We start from the raw sequence: 840 nt of genomic DNA on the forward strand, positions 1-840 counted from the left end.
TCATACAGGGGGTAAATTTGTGTCCATTTCTAACTCAGGAGTGTAACACGATTGTCCCTGTTGTTATAATCACTTCATTAACTTAAAAAAAAAAAATCTTAACTGTTTTTAAGTGTATAGTTCAGAAATGCTAAGTATAGTCCCATTGTTGTGAAAAAGATCTCCACAACTTTTTTATGAAACTCTGATCCATTAAGCAACTCCCCTTACCCCCATCAACTTTATTCTTAATGGCTGTACAGTAATAATAACTAATTATGTTCAACATTATATATATATATATATATATCTCATCCCATTTAAGCCTCAAACTAACTCTATGAAGTGAAGTGAAAGTCGCTCAGTCTTGTTCAACTCTTTGCGACCAGTTCCCTTCTCCAGGGGATTTTCCCAATCCAGGGATCAAACCCAGGTTCCCACATTGCAAGTAGATTCTTTACCAGCTGAATCACAAGGGAAGCCCAGGAATACTGAAGTGGGGGTAGCCTATCCCTTCTGGAGTGGGTAGCCTAATCCTATAACTCTATGAAGTAGGCATTATTTTCACCATCTTCCAGAGGAGAAAACCGAGGCATAGAGACCTTACCTGTCTTTCTCAAGGCCACATTATCACTGGTTGAGCTGGGATTTGCATCCAGTCCAGTCTGTCTTGGGAATCTGAGTTCTTAAACCTGCTTGGTGTTTTGAATCCCCACCTTGATGACCATGTAGATTGTTTCCAATTTTGTCTTGTTATAACAACACAGCAATGTAAATGTTTGTCTGTAACTGACCACCCTCCCAATTTACTGTTTTCCTGAGTAAATAGGCATAAACATGATGCCAACTTGCTTTCTGAGT

The sequence above is a fragment of the Bison bison genome, unplaced genomic scaffold, assembly GCF_000754665.1.
Source record: "Bison bison bison isolate TAMUID 2011002044 unplaced genomic scaffold, Bison_UMD1.0 scf7180017861315, whole genome shotgun sequence".
Lineage (NCBI taxonomy): Eukaryota > Metazoa > Chordata > Mammalia > Artiodactyla > Bovidae > Bison > Bison bison.